This window comes from Marmota monax, unplaced genomic scaffold (genome assembly GCF_021218885.2).
Source record: "Marmota monax isolate L192 unplaced genomic scaffold, Marmota_monax_Labrador192_F-V1.1 WCK01_AAM20220418_F8-fsc00008, whole genome shotgun sequence".
In the NCBI taxonomy this organism is placed as follows: Eukaryota; Metazoa; Chordata; class Mammalia; order Rodentia; family Sciuridae; genus Marmota; species Marmota monax.
The window spans coordinates 28,004,916-28,019,661 of NW_026694432.1; the positions used below are offsets into that span (position 1 = coordinate 28,004,916).

At 50.1% G+C, this 14,746-nt stretch overlaps 1 pseudogene; it reads left to right on the top strand.

Annotated features, from left to right (window-relative positions):
• Positions 1–2: 2 nt before the first annotated feature.
• On the top strand, positions 3–13,065 carry LOC124109730 (peptidyl-prolyl cis-trans isomerase-like 1; annotated as a pseudogene).
• Positions 13,066–14,746: the final 1,681 nt, after the last annotated feature.

A 14,746-nucleotide genomic window follows, 5' to 3' on the forward strand; every position in this document is an offset into this window, starting at 1 on the left:
CTATGACCAGGCTCTGGCTAGAGCGGCAGCTCGCGGGCCTCAGCACCCCGTTCGCCCGCGCGCCCTCTGCTGGAGGCCGTAGCTCGGGACACGCGGGCTGCGTTTGGGCGCCTGGCGCAGACTTGAGGACCAGGCGCCTTAACCGCAGAGAACGCTTCAGTGCAGACCCAGCCGAACTCGTAGGGTGATTGCGGGTCATCGTCCGCCTCTACTCCAGCCCAGGGGCGCAGCTGCTGAGGTGGAAAGCGTAGCCCGCCCTGAAGCTCCTCCGTCCTCCAGCCCCTTGCTTCTGCTGCTCTTCTGCCTGATACCCTTCCTTCCCCTGACGCTGTGGGGCTGGCCAGGGTTCTAGCGAAATCCCGCCCGACCATCCTTCTGGTCCCCGCTGCAACCTACTCCTGTACCCCCCGGCTCAAGAAGGAGTTGTATTGGAAGAAGTGAAATTTAGTGACATAACTGATTGATTTATTTTTTGTGCCTGGGATTGAACCCAGGGGAGCTTTACCACTGAGCTACACACCCAGCCCTTTCTATTAATTTTTTAGTTTGAGACAGAGTCTCGCTAAGTTGCTTAGGGCCTCACCAAGTCGCTGAGGCTGATCTTGCAATCCTCCTGCCTCAGTGTGAGCCACTGTGCCAGGCTGTGACACAAGTAATTTTAAAACAATTCCTGCCTTAACTTGTTTTCTTTAATTTATCTTCTCCTCCCTCTCCCTCCGCCCGCCCCCCCCCCCCGCCTCATTTTTTCTTCTTTCTTTTCTTCTTTTTGATGCTGAGGATTGAACTCAGGAGAGTTTGAGTTTACCACTGAGCTACACACTCCGTCCTTTCTATTAATTTTTTTGTTTGAGCAGGGTCTCTGTAAGTTGCTGAGGCTGGCCTGGAACTTGCCATCCTCCTGCCTGAGTCTCTGGGCTTAACTTGGATTTCTCATAGAACATTTTAGGGGATACCATGCCTCACCATAGTCAAATTCTCAAAACCATTCTCTCATTTATTCCATAAATATTTTTCCAGTGTCCACAATGTACTGGGTCCTATGTGGGGTACCTCTGATCTCAAATCTGTGACTCACTGAATATTGTTTTTTGGGGGAAGGGGCAGTACTGGGGTTTGAACTCAGGGCTACTCAGCAACTGAGCCACATAGACAGGGTCTCATTTAGTTGCTTAGGGCCTCGCTTTGACTGAGGCTGGCTTTAGACTCTTGATCCTCCTGTCTCAGCCTCCCAAGGCACTGGGATTACAGGCGAGCGCCATTAGGCCCAGTTTCACTGACTATTCTTAAACCCTCTCCTTGGGGCTGGGGATATAGCCCACTTGGTAGAGTGCTTGCCTTGCATGCACAAGGCCCTGAGTTCAGTCCCCAGCACCGCAAAACAAACCTTTCTCCCCTCTCTGCTTTTTACTCTGTATAAGCTCTTTGTTAAAGGATTGACCTAACTTTTTTATCAATGTAAAATATATATGACATGAAACATAACATTTTCACCTTTATTTTTTGCTTTGGTGCAGGGCCTTGCACATGATAAGCGCCTGCTCTGCCACTAAGCCATAAGCCCCCCCGTCATTTTAACCATTGTAAGTGTACTATCCTGTGCGATTATGAACATTCACATGTTGTGTAACCGTATCATAGTTTCCAAAAGTTTTCATCACTCAACAGAAACCCTGTCCCATTAACTAATAACAACCAACTCCCCCTCTGCAAACCTGGGTGACCTCTATTCTACTTTCTGTGTGTATGAATTTGCCTATTCCAGGTACTGCAGACAGGTGTAATCAAAGGACACTTGTTCCCTCCCATCCCTGCCCCGCTGGGCATTGAACCCAGGGTCACTCTACCACTGAGCTACACCAGGTTCCTTTTATTTTCATTTTGAAACAGGGCCTCACTAAGTTGTCCAGGCTGGCCTCCAACTTGTGATTCTCCGGTCTCAGCCTCCTGAGTCACTGGGATCCCAGGTGCACACCACCCTGCCGGGCACAATGCTTGTCTTTGTGTCGGGTATCCTTCAACTTCATGTCATGTTTTCAAAGTTTGTTCCTGGGGTAGCATATCTCAGAATTTTGATCCTTTTAACGGCTGAAGGATATCCCGTTGTGTGTATAGACCACATTTTGTGCCTTCATACATTATTGATGGACACTTTGGACATCACCACCTTTCGGCTATTGTGAATAGGGCTGCTGGGAACATGGGTGCACAAATATCCGAGTGTCTGTTTTGGAGGAGGTGCCCAACGGTCTTCCTCAGCAGCGGTGACATTTTCCATTCCCACCGGCCGTGTACAAAGGTTCCAGTGTTTCTACATCCTTGCCAACGCGGGTGATTTTCCATGTTTTTCCGACTTTATGTAACAGCCTCATAATGGGTGTGCAGTTCACCTTTTTTTTAAACTTCCATGTGCAGTGACTTCTCTTCTAATTTCGACTTCACTCAATTCCCTGATTCTCTGGGGAAGAAATTAAGAAATTGCCCAGACAGTGGGGGTTCTTCTTCCTGGTTCTCGGATCCTGTCTCATTTTCTGAAGTCCCTACAGTGGCAGGCTTAGAAGACGGAGGAGAGAGGTGGACAGCAGAGGGAAGGGGAGGGACAGTCCCACCCGGAAAGCTCTGTCCCCTCCCGTTACCATGTTTCTTTGGGTTTGTCTGCTCGGGGGCTAGACTGTGAGCTTCTTGAGGGCAAGACCGTATCCCTGCCAGCTTTGAAGGCTGTGCTCAGCAGCATGGGGCCTGGCACCGAGTGAGCCTGCATCCGAAAGCCAAGAGGTAATGTGGGGACGGGCCACCAGGTTATCTTTCTCAGTCTGACATCTTGAGTCAGTGTGTGCCCAACAGCTTAGGGGAAATGGGGTCTCCTGGGAATAAAGCATATGGACGCGTTGAGACAGAGAAACTTCCAGCTGGCAGAGACCAGCTTGCCAGGGCCAAACTTTGGGAGGGTGGTCACCTTCAGCACCAAGGTCCCCGCTTCCTCTCTGTAAGCCAGGCTGGGACTGTTTGGTGAGTCTCAGGTCTCACCACACAGCTGCCCCAGGTGGGAAACCTTGCTCTTCATGGGTCACGAAGGCAATCCTTTCTCCGTGCCTGGGCAGCAGGGTCTTAGAAGGTGTTCATGGCACTTTCCATTCCGTATGCCGGGTGCTGGGTGCCGGGTGCTGGGGCCGCTGAGGCGAGGCCCACCCAGCCCCTACCTTCCTGGAGCTCCCAGAGGGAGAAGACGGAAAGAAAAACCGTCATTTGCAACACAGAGTGACAGATGCCATGATGGAAAAAAGTCACAGAAGTCCACGGAGCAGAGAGACCCCCCTCAACCTGGGGCCGGCGGACAAGCCCCCTGGGAGAGGTCACCTTGACATAATCCCTCCTGTGAGGTAGGCAGGGCAGCGATTGGCATCCTCATTGTGTAGTGAGGGCCTCTACAGCAGTGATGAGCCTGGGGAAGGACCCGACCCTGTAGTTGGAGGAGGGCAGACGGTCCCTGACCACGTGGCTGGAGGTTCCGAAAGGCGTTCCTAAGCCCCTGCGGCTCAGGCCACTGGACCTGCCGTCCACTCCCAGGGTAAGCACCCGGCACCCAGCAAACGGCCCGGTGAAACCAACAGGCAGAGGCCAGGCTCAGGGCCCCAGTGTGAGAGGAGCTGAGCTCAGTGTCGTGCAGCCAGCCGCTTCCTGGTAGGTCCGGGGCCAAGCGGGGACAGATGTGACTGAGCTTTGTTGGCAGCCTCGAAGTCTCTTATCTTTCTCGTGTGCATGTGTGCGTGTGTGTGCGTGTGCGTGTGTGTGTGTGTGTGTGTGTTTCTGTACTGGACAGTGAACCCAGGGTCTCACACATGCTAGGCAAGAGTTCTACCCCGGAGCGACCTTCCCGGTCCATTTTATTTTTTGTTTTGAGACAGGGTCTCACTAAGTTCTCAGGCTGGCCTTGAACTTGCGAGTCTCCTGCCTCAGCCTCTAGAGTGATTTGTTGTTGTTATCATTGTTTTTAAAATAATTTTTAGTTGTAGATGGGCACAGTATCTTTATTTTATTTATTTATTTTTATGTGGTGCTGACGAGCGAACCCAGTGCCCCACACATTCGAGGCAAACACCTCTACCAAGAGCTGCAACCCCAGGCCTCTTGAGTGATTTGACTGTGCTGTTGTATTTTCCTAAATGTCTCTATGAGAAATACCAACATTTCTCAGATAGTGGTATTGAGGGCCACTTATAAAAATACAAAGGCTCTTGATGCTGAAACAATCTTGGAAAAGATGTGTGCTTCCCGATTTCAAAACTTACCACAAAGCTACATAATCCAGACTGCAGCACGGCGTAAGGAGAGACATATACAATGAAATCGAACTAAGAATCCAGATATAAATCCTCACATTTGCAGTCAGATGACTTTCCACGAACATAGCAAGGCTGTTCAATAGGAGGAAGAGGCCGGGTGCGGTGGTGCACACCCTGTAATCATACCGCCTTGGGAGGCTGAGGCAGGAGGATCCCGATTCAAAGCCAGCCTCAGCAAAAGTGAGGCACTAAGCAACTCAGTGAGACTCTGTCTCTAAATAAAATACAAAATAGGGCTGGGGATGTGGCTCAGTGGTCCAGTGCCCCTGAGTTCAATCCCAGATACCCCCTCAAAAAAATAAGAAGAAAAGTCTTTTCAATAACTAATGCTGGGACGAGATACCCTCAGGCCAAAGAACAAAGTGGGATCCCTTCCTCACACCATACCTACAAAGCAACTCAAAATAGATTATAGGCCTAGGCTTAAAAGATAGAAGAAAAATGTAGGCAAAAATCTTTAAGAGCTTGGATTTGTTGTAATTAAAAAATCTAATGGATTCTGACAGATGACACAAAAAGCACAAGAGAATAAATAGACAAGTGGGACTTCAACACATTTAAAATACTTCATGCTTCAAAGGACAGAGGTGAAAATATAATGCTCAGATGAGAGAAAATCTTTTGTAAATCATACATATGATAAGGGAGTTGTATCGACAATTTACAAAGAGCAACTTATCACGAAATAATAACAGGACAACCCAGTATAAAACAAAGGCTCTGAGTAGAAACCTTTCTAAAAACTGTATGCAGAGAGCCGAAAAGCTCATGCAGAGATGTCCAACATCATGAGCTGTGGGGGAAACGCAGATCAAAGTCACAATAACAACTTCCATCCACACACTCTAGGATGAGAACACTAAGAAAAAGGTGGGTAATAACAAGTGTTGGAGAGGATGTGGAGACACTGAGACACTCGAGTGCTGCTGGTAGGCATGTCAAACGAGGCGGCCACATTGGAGGATGGACTGGGGATTATTCAACAGGGAAAACATGAAGTTATCATGTGACTCAGCAATTCTACTCCTAGGTGTATACCCAAGAGAAACGAAGTCATGCTCACACAAAAACATGTGAGTGTCTGTAGCAGCCCCAATCATAGTAGCTACAAAGCTGAAAAGAGGCAAATGTCAATCAACGGGTGAATGACAGATTGACACATCATAGAGCATCCATTCAAAGGAACATAGGGCTAGGAGTGTAGCTCAGTGGTTCAACACTTGCCATGCATGTGTGAGGACTGGGGTTCAACCCCAGAGCCACAAAAGATAAAGAAGGGAATGAAATTCTGACACTTGTTGCAAAACGTATAAACCTTGAAAACACCATGCCCAGTGAAAGGGACCACAGGTCGTATAATCCCACCTGTATGAAATCTCCAGAGGAGGCAAATCGATAGCATCAGAAAGGAGATAACTGGCCAGGTGCCGTGGCATACACCCAGCGGCTCGGGAGGCTGAGGCAGGAGGATTGCAAGTTCAAGACGGGCCTCAGCAATTTAGCAAGGGCCTAAGCAACTTAGGGAGACCCTGTCTCAAAATAAAATGTAAAAAGGGCTGGAATGTGGCTCAGGGGTTAAGCGCCCCTGGGTTCAATCCCTGGTCCCAATTAAAAAAAAGAAGATGATTAGATTAGCGGTTGCTGAGGCTGGGGGTGAGCTGGGAAGATGAGTGGCGATGGCCGAGGAGTATACAGTTGTGGGGGAGGGGGGTGATAAAAATGTCCTAAAATTGTGGTAACAGGTGGACAACTCTGAATATGTTCAAAGCCACTGGACGGTACATCTTTAATGGGTGGATTGTGTGGCATGTAAATTATATCTCAATAAAGCAATTAACAAAAAGAAGAACAAGGATGATGGGGGACACAGTCTGCATTGGCCAGTCCTGCCCCAGCTCTGACCTCGGATTCCATGCCCCTCTGCTGGGGCTTCCCCTGGTCTAAATTCTCAGTCAGCCACAGGTGGAGCTGGGCCTCCTCTGGGGCTTCTGCCCCCTTAAAACCTCAGCCTGTGGAATATCATGGGCCCGAGGATTCTGAGGTCAAGGCTGCACATTCTCAGGTGGAGACAGTGGACAATGGGCAGGTGTTGGTGGGGGCCTCGGGGGAGATTTTCCCAGCTGGGTCATCCACCTTGGGAGGGGAAAGAGAGGGATGGGGGAAAGAGGAATTCCAGGAGAAGGGAGGGGGCTTGGCCTCAGCCCTGACTCCTCTGTGCCAAGTGACAGCCTGGGTCCTGTGGAAGGCTGGAGATGTCCCTAGGGTGAGAGGTCACCTGAGAGTTCTTTGCACTGTCGGGGTGCAGGGGGAACAGCAGGAAGGAACTGGTGGGGAGGAAGAGGAAGCCAGGAGCTGTCAGGGGCGCCTCCTCTGGGTCCCTGGTAAATTGTGAGAGGCATTAGAGCCCCCAGGGGACCCCCTGCCCTGACCTGGTGGGTGGCACAGGCCCAGGCGCTCGGTTGCACGGGTAGCATGGCCCAGCTCCTCACAGGCAAGATGGTGCGGTGAGTGAGCAGCCGAGGAGCCGGACAGGCCTGGGTTTGAACCCGTTTCCTCTGCAGAACAGCCATGTGCTACTGAACAAGGCTCTGGGCCACTCTGAGCCTCAGTTTCCTTATCTTTAAAAGAACCGTTGACCTCACGGGACTGTTAAGGAGAATACAGCTCACAAAGAGAAAGTTCCAGCAAAGAGGAGATTACCCCATGGATGGTGGCAGGCCTGCACTGGGTTGAAGTGGAAGAAGCATCATCAAGATTCTTCAAGGTCATGGATCTCCCTGAGGGATGGGGAGGATTGACCCCTGGGAACTAGTTAACCCTGTCTGTGTAGGGCCTGCCAGTAAAGCTGGAGGTGAGGTGGGTGGCAGAGCCAGGAGACCCGGGGAGGGGCCTTTGATCCTTACTAAAGGGTGGGTCCAGGGCAGGGTGTGTGGGTCTTCAGCAAACCACAGATTGCCATTGGAGACCATGGGGCCCCCAAGACAGAGAGATGATCCCAATTCCTGTGCCTTAGTTGCATTTAAGAATGTGGCATTCAGGGCTCAGTTGGTAGAGTGCTTGCTTGACATGCACAAGGTCCTGGGTTCAATCCCCAGCACCACCAAAAAAAAAAAAAAAAAAACAATGTGCGGTGGTGCACGTCTGTAATCTCAGCAACTCGGGAAGCTGAGGCAGGAGCGTTCCAAGTTCGAGGCCAGCCTCAGCAACTTAGAGGGACCCTGTCTCAAAATGAAAAATAAAAAGGACTGGGAATGTGACTCAGTGGTTAAGCACCCCTGGGTTCAATACTCAGTACCAAAAAAACAAATAATAATAATAATGTGGAGTTTTCCTCTGTGTCACCAGCAGTTATGACATTCATGGATTTTCTTTAAAGTGCACACTATTTTTTTTTTTGGTACTGGGGATTGGGCCCAGGGGTACTTACCCAATGTGCTACATCCCTGGCGCTTTTTATTTTTTATTTTGGGATAGAGTCCCGCCAAGTTATTGAGGCTAGCCTCAAACTTGCAATCCTCCTGCCTCAGTCTCCTGAGTGACTGGAACTACAAGCATGCACCCCTGCTCTTGGTCCCGCTAGAATTTAAAAGACTCTGAGGATCCTGCAAGAAAGAGCCTGTTTCATTTTGAACTCTGCCTTTATTCTTCGTGCAGCATCTTTTTTTTTTTTTAAAGATAGAGTGAGAGAGGGAGGGAGAGAGAGAATTTTTTAATATTTATTTTTTAGTTTTCGGCGGACACAACATCTTTGTATGTGGTGCTGAGGATTGAACCCAGGCCGCACGCATGCCAGGCGAGCGCGCTACCGCTTGAGCCACATCCCCAGCCCTCGTGCAGCATCTTAAGGGACCAGTATTTCAACGAACCACTTACAGGAAGTGGCCCTGTAGGGGAAAGGGCACGGGTTTGGGAATCCAACTGGCCATAGTCCCAGTCCTGCTCTGTGAGTTGACCTGGCAGGTATTGGACCTTGGCCAAGTTTCTTTGCCTCCTTTCCCCAGGGTCATGGTGAGAATCAGGAAGACACGGGGCTGTCTCGCAGGAGGCTAGCTCTCTGGTTTTACTGCAAGGCCTGGTCCTGCTGCGCCCTGATCCAGGCCCTCTACTCTGCAGGTGCTATGTGGGCAGGTGCGTGGTGGGACCGTGACTGACTCTCTGGGAGAACCCAGTGCTGATGTCCCTCCCTCGGTACACTTGTTGGCCTGGGCACAATGGACTACAGAAACACTCAGTCGTACATGGAGGACAGGACCAAGGCTCCAGGGGGCCAGCCAAGTCCTGGTCTGAGTTCCACAGGAAAGAGGACCCGTGAGGAACCCATCGCATCAGGAGCCAGCCAGGTAGTGACCTTCACCTCTTGTTCTATCTGCTCCACTCTTTCTGGCCCCTTTCCCTGTCCAGCCTTCCTCCCCAACTGCTTTAATTAAGTCTGTAAAATAACATCAAGCCCAATTTAAACTGGATTAAGCAGAAATGAGAACACATGAGCATGGGTAGCTAACAAATCCATTGGTAGAATTCAGGTGTGGCTGGATCCAGGCGCTTGCCTGCAGGATGGCAAGGGTTCCCCGGTCACCCCAAGCTTCCGTCTTCCCTTCTTATACCTTCTGGTTTAGCATCCCCAATGGGAAGAGAACCTTTTTACAACAGTCAAAACAATTCTCTGGTATCATTGTCATTGACCCAGATTGTGGTCACATGCTCATCCCTAAACCAGTCACCATGGCAATGGGAAGGGGAATGGGTGTCTTGGTACAATGGAGACAGAGTTGTGAGTTCGCTCCATGGAACCCCAGGGACCCAATGGAGAAGGAAGGGTGAGCCAATAAATAGCCTATTTTTTGTTGTTGTTGGGGTCGGTTCTGGGGATCGAACTCAAGGCCTTGTGCATGCGAGGCAAGTGCTCTACCACCTGAGCTACATCCCCAGAGCCCAAATAGCCTATTTGTAGGTGCTTTTGTGGCCTCCAGCCCCGTTTTACCCTTTATTCTCTTGGCAGTTACTGGGGGTCTTCCATGTTCCTGCCCAGCCCTGGCCTGCATTCTAATGGTCCGTGTTAGTCAGATCATCAGAGTTGATTTGGGCTCACAGTTTCAGAGGTTTCAGCCATTCATGACGGGCTGGCCCCGTGGCCTGAAGTCAGTAGTGGCACAGTAAGGAGAGAGCACATGACAGCAAAGCCAGTCACCTCATGGCCAGAGAAAAGGAAGAGGAAGGGGTGGGGTCCCACTGTCCCTTAAAGCACCCGCCCTCAATAACCCCAAGACCTCCCATGAGGTCCCACAAAAGGCCCCACAAAAGGTCCTCCCAATATGCCACCCTGGCACTATCCAAACCCTACTCAGCCTTTCCACCAAACGTGTTTCTTTTTGAAAGTGCCCAGTTAGTGGACTGTGGGGGCTCACGCCTGGAATCCCCGCAGCTCGGGAGGCTGAGACAGGAGGATCACAAGTTCAAGGCCAGCCCTAAGCAGCTTAGTGAGACCCTGTCTCAAACTAAAAAACGAAAAGGACTTGTACGTAGCTCAGTGGTAAAGTGCCTCTGGGTTGTATCTCCAAAACCCTTCCAAAAAAAAAAAAAGAGAGAGAAAGAAAAAAGAAAAGAAGGAAGGAAGGAAGGAAGGAAGGAAGGAAGGAAGGAAGGAAGGAAGAGAAAGAAAGAAAGGAAGAGCCCACTAGTATGAACCGGAGACTCAGAGATATTCCTCCACATCCCATTTCCTCAGGGCCAAAGACCCTCTGCAGGGCCGCTGGCATAGCTCAGCTGGAGAGCAGGTGCTTAGCGTGCACGAGGCCCTGGATCCAACGGTCCAGCCCTGCAAAGTCACCCTTCCCTCCATGCCGGGCACAGTGGTGCAAGCTTGTAATCCTAGTGACTCTAGAGGCTGAGGCTGGAGGATCAAGAGTTTAAAACCAGCTTCAGCAAAAGCAAGGCACTAGGCAACTCAGTGAGACCCTGTCTCTAAAATACAAAGCACAGCTGGGGATGTGGCTCAGTGGTTGAGGGCCCCCGAGTTCAATCCCCAGTACCCCACTCCACCACACCAAAAAAATTACTTGCCTTCTCTCCTGTGGCCTCTGTTGTAAAGGGTCCCGGCTGGTGCAGGCAGAGGGCCTGGAGGGGAGGAGGCTTAGAGGGAAGCTGGGCAAACGCTCTGGGCTTCCTTCACCCATATGTTCATTTATTTATTCAACAAGCCCAGTCTTGGGATCCTGGTCTTGTCACATAAGTAGCTATGTGACTGTGGGCGTATCATAGCACCCCCCCATGTTTTTTTGTTTTTTTTTGGTACCAGCGATTGAATTCAGGGACACTCAACCACTGAGCCACATCCCCGGCCTTACTCTGTATTTTATTTAGAGACAGGGTCTCACTGAGTTGCTTAGAGCCTTGCTTTTGCTGAGGCTGGCTTTGAACTTGTGATCCTCCTGCCTCAGCCTCCTGAGGCACTGGGATTACAGGCGTGCGCCACTGCGCCCGGCTTCATGGCACCCCTTTGAACCCCACTGGCTTCACGTGTGTGTGGTAAAGATGACTGAGTTAAGTCCCTGCCTTATGCTAGGCACCTATTGGGGTTGGCTCCCATCAGAAGCTTTTCTTAATCACAGTGTTATCAATTAGCTAAAGGAGTCAGGTCATTGGGAATTCGCTGACTCAGGTGAAGCTGGGGACTGAGTCTAAATCACGGTTCGCAGACACCCTGATGTGATAGGGTGATAGACCCAGACGGTGACCCAGATGGTGAGCCAAAGCTTTGGACCCTTTTGGACCCTTGAGGTCCTGAGGTCCCCAGGGTGCTCTCTCTAGGTGCTCTCGGGGCATTCCCCTCGGCTCAGGTGCTTATCTGGACTCCGGGTTCACGAGGCAGCCTGTAGTGCTGAGTGACAGCTTCAGGCTGGGCCTGGCCTTGCACCCGGCCTCTCCTCTGGCCTCTTTGGTCCTCCTCACCTCTCCCCAAAGCCTTCCTCAGCAGCCAGGAGGACACCCAGGGAGAAGTACCCAGAACCATGCCCCCGCTGGCCTTGAGCGTGGCCAGCCCTTGAGCAGCGCCACGGCCGACTCTGCTCCAGGTGGTGTTTCCAGATGCCGCAGTCACGGGCGGTGGGAAGCAGCCTCCACTCGCTCTAGGAGGGCCAGAGAAGGCGCCTGGACATGCAGAAGCATCTGAGGAGTGGCCTTCAGGGGAGCTAGGGACCCACGAGCAGAGGCTTCCTGCAAGTTCAGGGTGAGCTGGGGGCTTCCCAGAGAATGGGTCCCAGAGAGAAGCCCCTGTAACCCTCCTGGTGGGGGAGAGAGAGAGAGAGAGAGAGAGCGCGAGCCGAGGGGCCGAGAATCCCAGACCAAGGCAGGGCCAGTCAGCCACAGCCCCGCCCTGCTCCACCGCACAGTCGCACTGGTCATTAGTGTGGGCTGATGTATTGTCTGAGCTCCCCCCTTAGACCACAGACTTCTGCCGTGGGTCTGGTCAAGGGCATTTCTGGATCTTGTTCAAGGGCATTTCTGGGTCTCGCCCAGCCTCTTACCCCTCATGCCTGGAAGTCTGCCCCGCACACACGGTAGATGCTTGCTCACTGAGTAGAATAATGAACAACAACAACAAAAAAGGCCCAGCAACACGCAAAGATGTACATGATGCGGTCACTATTCTTTCCTGAATATTGTATATATTCTGAAACTTTTCTAGAGTGAGAATGTATTTTTCTAACTAGAAAAAAAAAAAAATCAAGAGGCAGCCAGAGGTAAAATGGAAGGCCGGGTGATAGGAATAGTGAAGACTAGCTGTTACAATTTAAATCTGATTGACCCCGGGGTGCTTTGCCACTGCGCCACACCCCCAGCCTTTTTTATATTTTACTTTGAGACAAGGTCTTGCTACGTTGCTTAGGTCCTCACTAAATGGCAGAGGCTGGCCTCCAACTTGCCATCCTCCTGCCTCAGCCTCCGGAGTCTCTGGGATTCCAGGAGTGTGCCACTGCACCTGACATAATGAAAACTTCTAAATCACTTCCTGTGCCTGAAATTTAAAAGAGAAGAACCAAAGTCTAATCAGATTAGAGACCTCTGACACACATACCACATACCATGGGAGTGGAAATACGAGCCATTTCAACACATCTGTTTTGACCACTTGTTTAAACTGCCTTAAAGCTGTCTTTCCTGGTCATTGAGGTAGCCATTCCCGCAGACTCCTGGCAGCCACTTAGTGTTTACCTGGACACCAGTGCGGGAGGCACTGCACTGGAGTGTCCTGGAAGCACGCTCCAAAGACCTGGGAGGGCTTGGCCGAGTTGGCAAGTCGAGGCTACTACAGTGGCCCCAAATCCTATAGAATAATCAGAGATTTCATGACCCAGCGTGGGGACCCAACAGGGGCAGTCATGTGGTGCATCCATCTATGGCAAGCAGCGTGAAGATGAACTTCATCCAGACCTGAAGTTCGCGGGGGCTGGAAATCTCCCAATGGCCAGCTGAGGGCCAGACACCAGTGGCAGCCAGTTCTTTGTGACCCTTGCTGCCACCCAGTGGCTCCATGGGAAATGTACCATTTTTGGCCGAGTGTGCAGGACCCAGGAGTGGTCAGTCAAGTGGGAATGGTGGAAACAAACTCCAGGACCTCCCTGTGGACAAGGTGAGGATCATTAAGGCATGCCCCCTGGGTGGACCTGATGCCTCTGGGGCACACCCCGGGCTCCTACAATGGCCCAGAAAACCAGCTTCCAGGTGACCTAGAGCGGGACCTGTCCCTCAACTTCATTTTGGCCTTGCATATATTGGATCTAAAGAAGCTTGAGATCGCCGGGGAGTTAGAGATGGAAGTGTACTTTAATAGGACTTTGATAGGGATAGGTTGCTTCTTTTCTCTTCCTCCAGGGCCTGGGTGATGGGGTATTCGGCGAGGGGGCTACTCGTACTAGGGATTGAACTCACTGAGCTACATCCTCAGCCCTTTTTATTGTTTGTTTGGAGACAGGGTCTCACTAAGTTGCTTAGGACCTTATGAAATTGCTGAGGCTGTCCTCAAATTTGTGATCCTCCTGCCTCAGCCTCCCGAGTTGCTGGGATTACAGGCATGCGCTGCCACCATGCCTGGCCTCTATATTTTTATTTACGTTTACTGCCATACTTCCTCTGTGCATGTCTGCTCTGATTACCCTTGGCATCAGATACACTTGGTTCCTCTGGTAGCCACAGAACTCAAACCCAAGTGGTGTTTATCGGCCTCATGAACTCTGCAAGCCTCATCTCGGTCTCCTTCCTGCCTTTGTCCTTCTGGGGGATTTATGTGACTCCGTGTATCCTCTCTCGCTGCTGTTTCCGATGCTTGAACGTCCCAGTCAAAGCCACACTGAATTTTTGCCAAATGGAAAATGCGTCCAATGATCTAGTTTCTAAGATGGTGTCAAGTGGTGATGACAATGTGTGACAACTGAGAAAGGAATTATTAAGAGGAAGCAGAAGCACTGACCATTTTTTCCCCAGGAAGCAGAGGAAATCTTGAGTGAGCAGGACAGACTGCCTTCTCCTTCCAAAGCAGCACTCTCAAGGAAAAGCACCGCTGAAGTTTTTCTAACCTAAGACTTGAGAAAAATTAAATAAACACACACACAAACACACATACACACATATGTATATATACACACATTTATATATTTTTAAATCTTTCTGGACTGGGGGGAGGAGTAAAGATGATAGGAAGTGAATACTGCCGTAATAAACAGAAACTTTGCAAGGAAGCTGGGCACAGTGGCACACGCTTACAATCCCAGCTTGGGAGGCTGAGGCAGGAGGTTTTCGAGTTCAAAGCCAGCCTCAGCAACTTAGTGAGGTCCTAAGTAACTTAGTGAGACCCTGTCTCAGAAAAACAAAAAGGGCTAAGAATGGGGCTCAGTAGTTAAGCATCCCTGGGTTCAATCCCTGGTACCAAAAACCAAAACCAAAACCAAAAAAAACCTTCCCAAGTAATGTGCTGCTGGTGGATGAGGAACAAAACAAAACAACTGTCTTTCTCTTTTTCCATTTCTTAAAATAGGACTAAGGAAAAAATTGGTGATACATGCAAAGTTTTAAGCACAAAGATCTTCATTATCAAAACAACAACAACAAAAGATCTTCATGGTACATATTATTTAAATACTAAAAATAAATAAATCTCTTAAATGCCTATACAATAGGGAAATGGTTAATTATGGCTAATTATTTCAAAATATGGCATTTTATAGCATCATTAAAACAGGTTATGAGGGCTGGGATTGTGGCTCAGCGGTAGAGCGCTCCCCTAGCATGGGCGGGACCCGGGTTAGATCCTCAGCACCACATAAAAATAAAGGCATTGTGTTGTGTCCATCTACACCTAAAAAATAAATATTAAAAAAAAACAGGTTATGAAAGATTTTAGAATGCAAAAC